The 13,143-nt window shown below is 46.9% G+C and overlaps 1 protein-coding gene across 1 annotated transcript in view; it reads left to right on the top strand.

The window, feature by feature from the left end:
* SYN2 (synapsin II) overlaps positions 1–13,143 on the top strand; it is a 519,321-nt gene that overhangs the window by 488,098 nt on the left and 18,080 nt on the right. The window lies entirely within an intron of this gene.

Genomic DNA, 13,143 nt, shown 5'->3' with positions numbered 1-13,143 from the left:
TTGTAGGTCTAGACTGATCCACAGGATGATACGAGTATTGTATTAGTTTCTTCCTGAACTCTCTGGAAAGTGTAGCAGAACATGTATTTCTATGCTTGGGTTTTATACAACATTAACGTCAGAAAAATGTATTTGGAGAAGAAATGCCTCAGTAGCTTGTATAGAAAGATGAAACATTTCATCTGTAAGTCAAAAGTTTTATCTGGCTTAGCTCAACATTGTGTAAGTTATAAACGTAGAATGGTAAAGTTGCTTATTTGAAATGAGTTGGAAGGCTCGATGGCTTTTCTAGAAGACAGATGTCTGGGGTAGGAGCAATACGGAGCAAAGTTGAAGCACAGCTGGGAGTTATGCCGGACACAACTAACTGGGTGATATTGAGTGCACTGGTGATATTCAGTTCCAGGTCAGCATAGCTAACTGAGCATGTTGGACCAAAAGAAAAGCAGTCTTAATGAGTAAAAGTGAATCAATTTTTCACACTTTCAAAAGTAGAAAGACCAGGGGACACTCAATGAAATTACAGGGAAATACTTTTAAAACAAATAAGAAATATTTTTTCACTCAAAGAATAGTTAAGCTCTGGAACTCGTTGCCAGAGGATCTGGTAACAGCAGTTAGTGTATCTGGATTTTAAAAAGTTTTGTACAAGTTCCATGAGGAAAAATCCATAGTCTGTTATTGAGATTGAAATGGAGGAAGCCACTGCTTGCCCCGGGATTGGTAGCATGCAATGTTGCTACTATTTGAGATTCCGAATGGAATGTTTCTACTCTTTGAGGTTCTGGAATCTTGTTACTCTTTAGGATTCCAGAATCTTTCTGTTCTTTGGGGTTCTACATGGAATGTTGCTACTAATTGGGTTTCTGCCAGGTACTTGTGACCTGGATTGGCAACTGTTGGAAGCAGGATACTGGGCTGGATAGACCATTGTTCTGACCTAGTATGGCTATTTGTATGTTCATATGTTTTTATGCCCAATTAGCTATGCAGGTAGGGTACCCAATATTGGCTCATCCCTGAGAGCTTCCAGGCACCGCCAAAGACACAGATATTTAGTGTGGATGCCTAGATCGGACTTTGCAGTGAATAACTGGGTCTAATTCCCCTGGTAGTAGTCAGGATTTAAAGAAATGCTGACTGCTGCTGGCTGATTATTGACTGGTAAGCGAATAATGTGCCCATTTTATAATTATTTATAAAAGCCTATAGTGGTAATTCTATAAAATGGCACCAAGATTTAGTTGCCCCAGTGCTATGCCTTAAAAACTGGCGCCGAAAAAACATGCGGTCAGCGTGATTCTATAAACTATGCCTAAAGTTATTCGTAGTTTACAGAATATGCTTCCACACCATTCTTCGACTAAAATTTAGGCACACCCAAAAAGAGGCCTAAATATGTGTGCCTAAGTTTTAAGTGGGAGGGGGTTAATTTGGGCTCAAGGATTTACATCAGGTTTCAGTTGGTGTAAATCCTTGAGCCCAAAATTGGATGCAGATCCTGGTGCTAAGTGTTGTTCTATAAACAGCACCCAAATATGGGCACCGTTTATAGAATAGCACTTAATGCTCATGCGTTTGGTGCCCAAATCGGGCGCCATTGTCAGAATCCAGTCGTAAGCAATGGTGTGTATGTTACAGAACAGCCCTTGCACATATGCATAATTGCCAATTTGTGGCACTAATCCAGTGCGCAAATGATATTCTATAACTGACGCATACACAAATACAAATGCAGGTACAAATGTGAGTGTGTACTGTATGTGCACATGTAAATATTTTCTAACATACATGCAGTGCTGCCAAGAGGAGGGGCAAGATTCCTCAAGATTCTAGCCTCCAAGGGGGGCCCACCCGGCGCCAGCATGACTGAGATTGATCTCCTGCTCCTGTGTGCTGCAGTGCCAGGTTATCGTGTAAACTCTGCTCTGCCAGCCACAGGTCCTTCTTCCTGCCTCATCCCGCCTCCTGTGTGAAGTACTTCCTGTTTCCTCAAACATGGTAGGGAACGCAGCAGGAAGAAAGACCTGAACATCAAAGCAGAGCAGAGTTAACGTGGTCCCAGCACACAGGAGCAGGAGACAAGCAAGTAATTGGGCCACGTGTGTGGGGGAGGGGGAGCAGAAGAGATGGGCGTGTTTGCCCCGGGCCCAGCTTTGTCTCTCAGCAGCCCTGCATACATGCGTACATTGCAACTCTGCCTCGGTAATATCTACACACAGTCACATGATTTTAGAGAAGACCCTTTTTCAGATGTAAAGTAGGTTTTGAATGCCAAAACACCTTTTTAAAATGATCTCCTTGATCCTAGCTAAGGTGCAGGTATTGCACTGTGCTTTATCACAAAGGATAGTACTTGTGCTACTATGGAGCAGGTTACAAACCAGGATCTGTTTTGAAAGAGTCGTGTTGACTTTTCTTGGAGCTCAGTGACATCTATTACTCTCTCTCAGGGGACATGCGGTACAGGAATGAAGGCCCATTTATAACGCAATTGGTCATTTTCAACATAACAAGTGTTTGGTACAGATGAAATTGAGCAAGCTAAATCTAATAAAAGTAATGTTGCTCCATGACAGTTTTGTGATATGTTTATTGATAATGCTTTCACAATAATAAGAGTTACAATTTACAAATGATGAAATATGATTTTTATGATGCAATTCTATGTAATTCAATGAGTCATTTTGCAGACTTTTCTCAAGCTACTGCACAAGCAAACTGACACAGTGATTATACAGAAAGGAAATCCTTCACATGCAAACAGGCTGCGAGAGGGGAACTGCTACCTGTGCAGGGATGTAGAAAGAGATTCCAGGCACAGCCAAGCATTCCTTGTGATCATGGGCAGATCCTTTTACTGCTGTGTGTTCCTCACCATCCGTTGATGCCCTTCTCATCTCCCACTTTGCAGGGGCATAAACAGACACCCAATTTGGCCTGGGCCCAAGATGGGTGGGCTGCAGAAGAACTCCGCCTTTCCCACAAGTGATTTGGTCTCTCCATCTTTCCTGGTCTCTCAAACATTCCCCCTCCCCCGCATACCTTTTAAATAGCAGATTTTCACCGGCAGCGAACAGCAACTAATACACACTGCTCATGTTGGCCCCACAGCCTTCCCTCTGATGCAACTTCCTGTTTCTACATAGGCAGAAATACATCAGAGGGAAGGCTGTGGGGCCGGTACGAGTAGTATGTATCAGTCGCTGCTCGCTGCAGGCAAAGATCTGCTATTTACAAGGTATGCAGGAGGGACAGTTGGTGAGAGTTTTCAGCTGGTGTGGCTTGGGGATCCCTGCCAGCCACACCATAGGTGTACTGCTACTGTGTGGGCTTGAACCCAAAGTGGGTAGGCCCACCCTTGGCTATGCCACTGCCACTTTGGTGGATACTACTACTACTACTACTACTATTTAGCATTTCTATAGCGCTACAAGGCATACGCAGCGCTGCACAAACATAGAAGAAAGACAGTCCCTGCTCAAAGAGCTTACAATCTAATATTTATCCCATGTCCAATATTGTCAGCAGTTATTGTGACTTTCTTCCCTAATGTGGTTTTATGATTTTTTTAAGTGTTATGAATGGAAGGCACTCTCAGGCTTATTTTCGAAAGAGAAGGGTGCCCATCTTCCGACACAAATCGGGAGATGGGCGTCCTTCTCTTAGGGGCGCCCAAATTGGCATAATTGAAAGCTGATTTTGGGCGCCCTCAACTGCTTTCCGTCGCGGGGACAACCAAAGTTCACGGGGGCATGTTGGCAACGTAGTGGAGGCGGGACTGGGGCATGCCTAACAGCAGTATGCAGGTCCCTGGAGCAGATTTAGTGGGTGCAGTGCACTTCAGGCAGGTGGACCCAGGCCCACCCCCTCCCCTACCTGTTACACATGTGGTGGTAAATGTGAGCCCTTCAAAACCCACCAGAAACCCACTGTACCCACATGTAGATGCCCCCCTTCACCCCTTAGGGATATGGTAGTGGTGTACATTTGTGGGGATTGGGTTTTTGGGGGTGGGGTGGGGGGCTCAACACCCAAGGTAAGGGAGCTATGCACCTGGGAGCAATTTGTGAAGTCCACTGCAGTGCCCCCTAGGGTGCCCGGTTGGTGTCCTGGCATGTGAGGGGGACCAGTGCACTACAAATGCTGGCTCCTCCCATGACCAAATGGCTTGGATTTGGTCATTCTGAGAAGGGCGTCCTCGGTTTCCATTATCGCAGAAAATCGGGGATGAACATCTCTAGGGACGACCATCTCTAAGGTCAACCTAAATGTGAAGATTTGGGCGTCCCCGACCGTATTATCGAAACGAAAGATGGCCACCCGTCTTGTTTCAATAATACTGGTTTCCACGCCCCTTCGCGGGGATGTCCTGTGAGGATGGCCCCAGGAAAACTTGGGCACCCTGTTCGATTATGCCCCTCCACGTCATTCAGATAAACGTCAATAAATGAATATGGTAACTTGAATAGCATAGTAAATGACAGCAGATAAAGACCGTCTATCTTGTAACATGGCTAGAATTGTAGTATAGCTTCTGTTTACATCAAGTGTAGTGTCTGTATCTACTGCTGCACATAGGTTATATCTCTCTATGCCTTTTTTGAAGTATGAAACTTATTTGTTTTGCTTTGATTCCATTTTCTTACTCTATAGCAGGGGTTCTCGACCCAATCCTTAGGACACATCCAGCCAGTCAGGTTTTCATGATATCCACAATGAATATGCATGAGATAACTTTGCATGCACTACTTTCAGTCTATTTAGATCCATCTCATGGATATTCATTGAGAGTATCCTGAAAACCTAACTGATCAGGGGGCTCATTTTTGAAAGTGTCATAAAGCACCATTTGGACGGATTTCTTCTCCAAAACATCCAAATCGCTATTTTCAAAACCTGTTTTGCAGACGTCTATCAGTCTATGCATTTTGTCTGCAGTGCATTCAAATCACAAGGAGGCATGTCAGGGTCATTTCTTAGGTGGGATTAGGGTGTACCTAACACTTGGACATTTTATAGCCATAATGAAACAAAACCAAAACGTCTAGGGCAATATCTTCAATGTTTTGGTCTAGACATGATTTTCTAACGAATAAGACAGAAGAAGATGCCCTAAATGACCAGATATCTACTGGAAGTATTCAGGGATGACCCCCCCCCCCCCCCCTTACTCCTTCAGTGGTCACTGATCCCCTCCCATCCCCCCCAAAATGTGAATACAAGTAGTACTCACTAGCCCCTGACAGCCTCAGATGTTATAGCCAAGTCCAATAGAGCAGCATGCAGGTCCCTGGAGTAGTGTAGTGGTGGATGCAGTACACTTGCGGTGGAAACTGAGCCCTCCAAAACTCACTGTACCCACATATAGTTGCCCCCTTCACCCATAAGGGCTATTGTAGTGGTGTACAGTTGGGAGTAGTGGATTTTGGGTGGATTTTGGAGGTCTCAGCAGACATGATAAGGGAGCGACATTGAGATGTGTACCTGAGAGCACTTATATGAAGTCCACAGCAGTGTCCCCTATGGTGCCCCATTGCTTTCCTGGGATGTCTGGGGGACCAGTCTGCTAAAACTGCTGGCCCCTCCTACATCCCAATGGCTTGACTTTGTGCATTTGTTTTTGAACGTGTCCAAAACTTTGTTCAAAATTGTTTTTCTTTTTTCAAAACTAGGTATATTTCCTATTTGTGTTTGGTACGTTTAGCGCATAAACATCCAAAGTACAACTTAGATATACTATTGAAAATGCTCCTCTACATGTGTCCTGCGGACTGGGTTGAGAACCCCTGCTATATAGGGCTCTCACACCTTTTCCAGTTCCTTCACTATATTTATCCCCACCTCCAGCAGGGCAGGGCCGCCGAGAGACTGGACCAGGCCCGGGACAAGGCCACCCCTGGGGCCCCTTCCCCGAGGTCGCCGCCGCTCCCCCTCCACCCGCCACCGGGCCGGGCCCCTGCATTAAAATCACAGCGCCTCTCACCTCCATGTGAAAGCGCTGCAGGCAGCAGCAGCTTGCCTCCCTCCTTTGGGCCTCCTTCCCTCCCTGTGTCCCGCCCTCATCTGACGTAACTTCCGTGAGGGTGGGACACAGAGAGGGAAGGAAGCCCGAAGGGAGGTGATCTGCTGCTGCCTGCAGCGCTTTCACATGGAGGTGAGAGGCGCTGTGATTTCAATGCAGGGGCCCTGGCCTGGTGGCAGATGGTCGATGACGGACAGGGCCGGTCTTAGCAACTGCAGGCAGCTATGCAGACCAGTTCGCTGGGGCCCACCCACCCCTCCCCAGTATACCCAAAATGACAGAAACCAAATTAGAATACAGATTCTGCATGCAGCACAATACCAGAAAAACAGAACATTGCTATACATTGCAAAATAAGACAGCAGATGTAAATTCTTAAATTGGACATATTCCAAACACTAAAATGAAAATAAAATGATTTTTTTCTACCTTTGTTGTCTTGTGACTGTTTTTCAGATCATGTTGGTCCGTCTCTGATTCTGCTGCTCTCTATCTGCTCCCTTAACTCCCGTTCCAGGGTTTCCTTTCCATTTATTTCTTTACTTTCCTCCTTTCTTCTTCATTTCCTGCCCTACATCCATAGGTAAAAGCTGGGTCCTCCGTGGACTTAACTGGAGGAAGTATAGAGTGGATCCAGCTTTTGCCTATTTTTTCCAGCCATGTGCAGTTTTTCTCCTCTTTTCCCTTTACCTCATCTCCATCAGAATGCATCTCCTTCCTCTCTCTTCCCTCTCCTCCATCCATGTCCAGCATTTATCCTCTCTCTCCTCCCCTCCATCCATGTTTATCTCATGTCCTTTCTTCTCTCTCCTCCATCCATATCCAGCATTTCAACTCTCTCCTCTCATCCGTCCATATCCAGAATTTCTCCTCTCCCCTCCATCCATATACATCTCCTTCCTGTCTTCCCTCACTTCCATCCATGTCCAGCATTTCTCCTACCCTCCCCTCCATCCATTGCAACTCTCCTCTCTCCCCTGCCCTCCCTACCCATGCATGTCCAGGATTTCTCCTCTGCCCTCCCCTTCCATCTATGTCCAGTGATTCTTCTTTGCCCCCCTGTCCGCCCCTCTCATTCACATCCAGTGATTTTCCTCTGTCCCCTGCCCTCTCCTCTATCCCCTCCATCCATGTGCCTCTCCTTCCTGTCTTCCCTCACTTCCATCCATGTCCAGAATTTCTCCTACCCTCCCCTCCATCCATCCATATAAGTACATAAGCAATGCAACACTGGAAAAAGACCAAGGGTCCATCGAGCCCAGCATCCCATCCACGACAGCGGCCAATCCAGGCCAAGGGCACCCGGCAAGCCTCCCAAACGCACAAACACTCCACACATGCCACTCCCGGAACCGTGGACTTTTCCCAAGTCCATCCAGCAGCGGCCCACGGACTTGTCCCCCAGGAAACCGCCCAACCCCCTCCCCAAACTCTGCCAAGCTAACTGCCCTCACCACGCTCCCCGGCAACGAACTCCAGAGTTCAATTACTCGTTGGGTGAAGAAAAATCCTCTCCGACTTGCCTCATATCCACCACACTGTAGCTTCATCGCATGCCCCTTGCTCCCCTGCCCTCCCTACCAATCCCCAGTGATTCTCCTTTGCTCCCTGTCCTCCCTCCCTTCCCCCAGGCCCCAACTTACCCCCCTTTTCACACCCCCCCCCCCCGAGTTTCAGTTCCCAGCCCCAGCTGTGCCCTCAGTTTGAAAAAGTAGGCTCGCCTCCAGGCTTCTTCACCCACCCCCTGCATAAATACGAGAGAGAGACTCAGGCAATGGCTCTGTCTCTCATGCAAAAAGAAATGGAAAGGAAGGGCTTTAAAATCGGAAAAGATGAGAGCAAGCTAGTAGCCTCAGGAAATTCGTTCTGTCTGCTTGGGTGGAAGGCAGAGCCTTTCACCCGCTCGTCGCCTCTCCTTCAAGCCCTTCCCCCTTCTCTCTCAGTGTGCACTGTGTGCCGCCTTCGCGGAACCGGAAACCGAAAATTGCATCAGTGTACGCTGAAAGAGAAGGGGAAGGGCTTAAAGAAGAGGCGAGCCTGCTTTTTCGCCGCTGCCGCCGCCACTGCAACTTTTTAAATACAGGGCGGCTGGAAAAAATAAAGCTGTGCGTCGCAACGATCATCTGGTAGGTAGGGTCGAGGGAGCGCTAGGAAGCGGCGCGAGGTCCTGATGACGGAGGGCGGGTGGGCGTGGGCCACCAGCGCCGGGCCCCCCTGGAGGCCCGGGGAATTTTGTCCCCCCTGTCCCCCCCTCTCGGCGGCCCTGCATCAGGGAGGCATTCCATGCATCTAGCTTCCTTGCCATGAAAAAGTAATTGTCATTATTAAATATGCCTTACTCTAGGTATGGAAAGTTTACAAAAAAATGATACCTTTTCATTGTACCAGCTTAATACAGTCAAAAGCATAACCTTTTAGATTATATTTTGGCTTTATTTATTAGTCTTTATTTCCATTCATTCAATTTGACTAACAGCAACCACAATACTTTCATGGGTGATTCATCACCCTTTTACTAAGCTGTGTTAAGCACATACAGGCTCCTAAAATAGTTTAAAATAGTCTACCTTAGGATGCGCTCAGGCATCCTGCAGTAGTTACACCTAATCACACTGACCACCCTTCAACATTTTCAGTCCTTCTGTGACTGTTCTCTTGTGCTTGACTGCTTAAATATTTTTAATTTAAATGCTTTACTTTTTGTCTGTTAGATTGTAAGCTCTTTGAGCAGGGACTGTCTTTCTTCTGTGTTTGTACAGCGCTGCGTACACTTTGTAGCGCTCTAGAAATGTTAAATAGTAGTAGTAGTAGTAAGTGCCAATGTAGCACACACTAATCCATGCTCTAAAAATGTCTTTTTTTGGGGGGGAGGCATGTCAGGGGCATTGCTGCATGCTTACTGATTAGTTCAGAATTACCTCATGAGCCCTTACCGCCAACAATATGGATGGTGGTATGTGCTCACAAAGGACGTGTTTTACAAAGCCGCTCTACCAATTCCTAGTACGGCAAATAAGAGGAAGCGCATTCAATTCCTATGGGCTACCTCTCATTTGCCATGCAGGAATCGGTAGCACGGCTTTGTGAAAGAAGCCCAGATTAATTTGTTTTAATGGCCATGTGCTAATGGATTAGCATATGGATGGATTACCAAACGGCCATTAATATAAAAAAAAATGGAAAATCGGCCATTTTATAGCTGCAGCAAAAATGCCCTTACCGCGGAACTCGACAAATCCACGGTGCCAGGTCACCTAGAAATTGCACCTTGGTGCCCAGGGTTTCGTACCCCCAAACTTTTTTTTGTTTCCTTTCTCAGTGTTGCCTCTGAAACTGCTTCTCCCAGTCCTGCACAGCAATCAGGCTCTCTATACTTGAGCCACGCAGTGCAGGAAGTTCGGGAAGTGTTGCAGTTTCAGGTCTTCAATGATGTCCTCTTAGAAGATCTTCATGATTTCCAGAACTGAGTGAAAATTGGATGACCTGTTGTTGATGGGAAAAAGAAGGACATCAAGAGGAGTGGCCAAGATGAACAGGATTGCAGAGTTAAATAGCATCAAACTTGTTGATATAGGGGGAAATTAAATAAATTGCACCCAAGGCTAGTACTGTAAAGGACACTGGGCATGGAACAACTTTTAAAGAATACTAACCCAATGCGCATTTCATGCCTAGCTTTGGGCATAAGCACTTACATCTGCCAAAAGCTGATGTAAATGCTGGCAACCAACTGATGGCAGTTAGGCGCGCAAATGCAGGTATCCTGTAACATCACGCCTAATTTCTGAGAACACCCCTGTCCCGCACTGCCCCTCCCATGGTCACACCCCTTTTGGAGTTGTGTGGCATGAAATTTAGGTGTGCATGTTATAGAATAAGGTGCATGGCAAATCCGTGCATAAATCTTAATTAGTACCAATTAAGTGCTTGTTAACACCAATTGTTTTTGCCTAAGTGACTAATTAGTTTGTTCACAGATCTGCGATCCATGGCCAACTTTGGGTGACCTATATAGAATCCAGGGAATAATGCATACTCTCTACCCATGGTGACCCCCAGAAATCAGCAGAGTGAAAGCGAGTTACCAAAGCAACGTGGAGGGGCATAATCGAACGGCGCCGGCCGCAAAATGCGGTCCCAAATCATATTATCGAGAAAAGATGGCCGGCCATCTTTCGTTTCAATAATAAGATTGGGGCCTGCCAAATGTCAGAGATGGCCGGGTTTGAGATGGCCGGCATCGATTTTCGCCGATAATGGAAACCAAGGCCAGCCATCTTAAACCCAGCCAAATCCAAGGCATTTGGTCATGGGAGGAGCCAGCATTTGTAGTGCACTGGTCCCCCTCACATGCCAGGACACCAACCGGGCACCTTAGGGGACACTTCTAAAAATTAAAAAAATAGCTCCCGGGTGCTTAGCTCCCTTACCTTGGGTGCTGAGCCCACCAAATCCCCCCAACACCCACTCCCCACAACTCTAAACCATTACCATAGCCCTTATGGGTGAAGGGGGGCACCTACATCTGGGTGCAGTGGATTTTGGGGGGTTTGGAGGGCTCCCATTTACCACCACAAGTGTAACAGATAGGGGGGTGGGCCTGGGTCCACCTGCCTGAAGTACACTGCACCCACTAAAAACTGCTCCAGGGACCTGCATGCTGTTGTCAGGGAGCTGGGTATGACATTTCAGGCTGGCATAGAGGCTGGCAAAAAAGTTTTGTTTTCTTTGGGGGGTGGGAGGGGGTTGGTGACCACTGGGGGAGTAAAGGGAGGTGATCCCCAATTCCCTGCAGTGGTCATCTGGTCAATTGGGGTACTTTTTTGAGACTTGGTCCTAAATAAAAATGGACCAAGTGAAGCCAATGAAATGCTCCTCAGAGCCGGCCTTCTTTTTTCCATTATCAGCTGAAGCCAGCCATGTCTTAACAACACCCCCATCCTGCCTCCGTCCCACCTCCCATACCCTTCCAAAACGCCCCCTTTAACTTTGGCCGGCTCTACGACGGAAAGCAGTTGGAGCCGGCCAAAATCGGTGATCTCCTTCGAAAATAAGCTGGATAGTAACATAGTAAATGATGGAAGATAAAGATCAAAGTGGCCCATCTAATCTGTCCACCTTTGTGCAGGTTACCCCTTCCCCAACCCCAGCCTTTGTTCAGGGTTGTAGTTGCCCCCTCTGTGCTTTTGATAAGGGTTGTAATGCTGCTCCATGAAAGCTACCCAAAAATAACCCCAAAGCCACAGGATGACAGCTCATTGCCAAAACTTGTAAGGGACCATCATGGTATGATCTTGGAATTATGCATCTAATGTAAGTACTGTGGAAGATGAATGCTCAGATATTTTTATCACATTATCGCCTTGACTGCTGAATTTTTATTGCATACATAGACTATCACATGGTAATGAATAAGTGGGCAAAAAGACAGTAGAAACTACTAATGAAGAAAGGTTCATCTTTTCTTTTTTAATCTAAGTTTAGATCAGCATCTAGAGGATGCCTCATCGGCCCATATGCTATAAAGGAAAGTAGCTGCTGACTTTCCTTTATAGAGTACTAGAAAAAAATGCCCGTTTCTGAAGGGAAGGAAATGGGTGCTAGCAAGGCCATCCCCCACCCTCCCTCGCTGTTCCAGACTCCGCCCTCCCTCCGTTTTCACCCCCCCCCGCACCGCGTTACGGACCCCTGTACCCTCCTTCCGCGACCCTGTCGACCTCCCTTCGCAGCGAAAACCGTCCCCCGCCGCTGTGGAGTACCTGTGCTGACGGGGGACCCCAACCCCCGTCAGCCGAAGCCCTGTGCTGGCCTTCGCGCCGTTGCTTCTTCAATGCTCTTCTGTTGAAGTTCCTCTGCGTGCGTCTAAATGTTGAGATTTGGACGTCCCTGGCCGTATTATCGAAACGAAAGATGGACGCCCATCTTGTTTCGATAATACGGGTTTCCCCGCCCCTTCGCAGGGACATCCTGTGAGGACGCCCTCAGGAAAACTTGGGCGCCCCGTTCGATTATGCCCCTCCACATGTCTGTCTGTTCTCAATAACTTTTCTCAGGGGCAGACCTAGACAATCTGCCGCCTGATGCAGGAAATGAGCTGCTGCCCTGACTCCTCCACTGCCACCACCCCCGCCCTTTATATATATTTGCTCAGCATAGTTGGGAGCCCTTTTACAAAGCTGTGGTAAAAATTGGCCTTAGCATGCCCTTATGCATGTCTTTCCCATGTGCTAAGACTACTTTTACTACTACCAGAAAATGGCCAATTTTCCATTTTCTGAATTAATGGTCACATGCTAATGTGGCCTTAGCATGCAGTCAGTACCAAAAATTAGCACGCAAGTCCTTACTGCCATCTGTTTTGTAGCAGTAAGGACTCGCGCGCTAATCCCACGCTAATCAGTTATTGAGCGGCAAAGTAGGGGGTCCTTTTACTAAGGTATACTGAAAAATGATTCTACGCGCGAAAAGGCCTTTTTAATATATTTGCCGAAAATGGATGCGTGGCAAAATCAAAATTGCTGCGCACCCATTTTGGGTCTGAGACCTTACCACCAGCCATTGACCTAGCAGTAAAGTCTCACGCGATAACCGGGCGGTAATGACCTACGTGCGTCAAATGGCACTTGGCACGTGTCTGATACGCGCGGCAGAAAATAAAAATTATTTTTTGGCCGTGCATATCGGGCACGCGCCAAAAATGAAATTACCACAAGAGCCACGCGTTAGCCATGCAGTAACTTCATTTTGGTGTGCTTAGACGCTTACGTGGCTTAGTAAAAGGGCCCCTATATGCACTAACTGATTAGCATAGAAGCACCCACTCTCCAGCCCTTCCCAGAAAAATATAAAAATATGTTAGTGAGTGATATGCACGCACACATTTGAAACTCGGTGCATCCCGCGGTAAGCCCAGCAGAGCTTACCACAATGTAATAAAAGGAGCCCTTGATGTGTAAAATGTTTGTTATTTTTAAATTTTGTCTAGAGTTACAGCTTTATACTGTGCATAGATTCCGGTATTGTAATTATCTCAGTGGGGAATATTTAGAGCTGGGACTTGAGATCTAAGACAAAAAAAAAAGAAATATCCCTTTTACTTTGACTCTTGCTTTTCATGT

The sequence above is a fragment of the Microcaecilia unicolor genome, chromosome 6 (genome assembly GCF_901765095.1).
Source record: "Microcaecilia unicolor chromosome 6, aMicUni1.1, whole genome shotgun sequence".
Lineage (NCBI taxonomy): Eukaryota > Metazoa > Chordata > Amphibia > Gymnophiona > Siphonopidae > Microcaecilia > Microcaecilia unicolor.
Note: the sequence above shows the minus strand (reverse complement) of the source record. Positions and strands in the feature narration are given on the sequence as shown.